Here is a 2,259-nt window from a genome sequence, read left to right as displayed (position 1 = left end):
TCGTTTAGCATCATTTTCTAAATGGAAATGTGTCTAAAATCAGAAATTTTTGGAGAGACGTCACTAATAGTGATCCTCATTGAGAAACTTTTAAAAACGTAATTTATCCATAAAAGTAAGTCAATAATCACAATTTCGGTGATTTTTTTTTTCTATGCTACACTTTGTAAATGGAAGAAAATGATTGAAATGAAATGTTAAACAACACACTTTAACTGTTGTCTATCAAATGGTGACTAATCTGTTCTGAAGGGTTCACATGTTTGTAAATCTGACGGATGACATTAGTGCCTCACCAGCCGTGACCCACACACACAAAAATAATAGAATGTTCATTCATCAATCAGAATGTCTACAATGACACTGTCATGTCGGCGTCTGACATCTTTCTCTCTCCACATCAACACAAAAGCCTAAGAAACAGTTAACAGGTAAGGGTTTCAAAATAAAAACGTCTGTTGTACTTTCAGAATAAAATTAAACTATGATTAAGGTGACGTGCTCATGGGATAACGCACGTTAACATCACCGACAACACCGGTGTGACTTTCACCACAGATGACAGTTTCATTTTGGTTGTACAAAAACATATTTATGACACAAAACAGGACTTTGGACCCGATTGCTTATGTTTTAAGCAAGTTTTATATGTTTTATATGAGGGAAGAGAGTGGGACGAACTACTAGAGCAGCTAAAGACACATCTTTTTCATTTTCTGTTTTTATATTCAGTTTTTATACTCTGTGTTTTACTGAAACACTTTATGATTTTTATCTTGAAAGGTGCTATATAAATAAAGATTACTATTATTATTATCATTACTCGGCATGGGGGTAAGCAGGGCAAACCACTTCTACGGGGGATAGGGCACCAGCAACAGAAACAATGCAAAGAGATTCTCTCAGTTCTGAATCACTCACCTGTAGACAAATAGATCCGTGTACGTCTTTGTTTTCTTCATCTGAGCTGGTATCTGAACGACTGGATAGCTCTGATATTGGTTAGCTTGGGGGTTGTGAGGGGCTGTAAGCTAGTGGAAGACAGACGAAGTGTGCCAATAGTCCCGCCCACAACTCAGGTGAAAAGCGACTATCTCTCTGCAGAAACTATGTCCCAGAAAACAACATGTTTTTTGCGTGTGTTTTGTTTTTTTTGGCTAAAACAGCATAACCATAATTAAAAGACCACAGAGAAAGCAGTGAAAATAGATCAAAAGATGATCAGTGGGACTTTAAAGACTTGATTTAAGTCCATCCCAGCAGTCCTGCTGTGTAACAAGAAACTCAGCGCTCCTTTTAATCACTGTCCAACCACTGAAGCCCATAAACGGAGTCCTCCACACATTAAATAACCGCTGCTTGCTTTCACTGCCAGCGTTTAAGCATCCATCCATTATGATGCACACATCATCACTCATCTTTAAAATCGATAATTACCTTCAGAAACAGCAAGGTATGTGCTGAATTATTAAAATAGAGAGCATAATTAAGCTTTCCTGTTTTCCTTTGATTCATAATGTATGATGCGGTTGAGCAGCTTTTAGTTCACTGACTGAGGATCCTGGAACTCGCTTAAAATCTCTTTTTAGTTCAGTTTTGTGCTGCTGTTGAACCGTCCCATCAAAATTTGAAGTCTCACTCAAATCATCTTTTGATCTTTATTCAAATCGTTTCCAGGGGTCTTTAATTATGATTATGCTGTTTTTAGGGAAAAACCTGTGTTGTTTTCTAGGCAAGTGGCTGAATCTCATTTGGCTCCTCCCTATTGCTGCAATCGTACCTATAGGTGTGTTTGAGATGACCCAGCGCCTCGCCTGTATCGTTGGGGAGACTAAGCTGCTGCAGGAGAGGGCGGGGAAAGGCGCCTGAGATGAACAAGGAGTTTTGGGTTGTCCTTAACATTCGGTTGAATCTTAATAACCCACTCCTCCTTAGTATGATCTGTGCTGTTACGTCTTTTATATTATTTTTAACTTCTTTCATAATGAAACCGATAAAAAAAAGATAGCAGCTGGATGAATTTTATATGTACTGTCTCAAATAAATAAATAGAATAGAACTTAAAGTTATTTTAAAGACAACAATAACACACATAACAACAGATTATTTGAAATCTTGTTCATTTTTTCATCAGTGATTCACTACCTTCCAGAAAGAGTCACGAAATACACCGATTTCCTTCACTTATCCTGATCAGCGTCACGTCAAACTACAAGAACTTTCAGGACACCGTTTCCCACAATGCATTGTTTTGTAGTC

The sequence above is a fragment of the Oryzias melastigma genome, linkage group LG13, assembly GCF_002922805.2.
Source record: "Oryzias melastigma strain HK-1 linkage group LG13, ASM292280v2, whole genome shotgun sequence".
In the NCBI taxonomy this organism is placed as follows: domain Eukaryota; kingdom Metazoa; phylum Chordata; class Actinopteri; order Beloniformes; family Adrianichthyidae; genus Oryzias; species Oryzias melastigma.
This window is presented reverse-complemented; position numbering follows the sequence as displayed.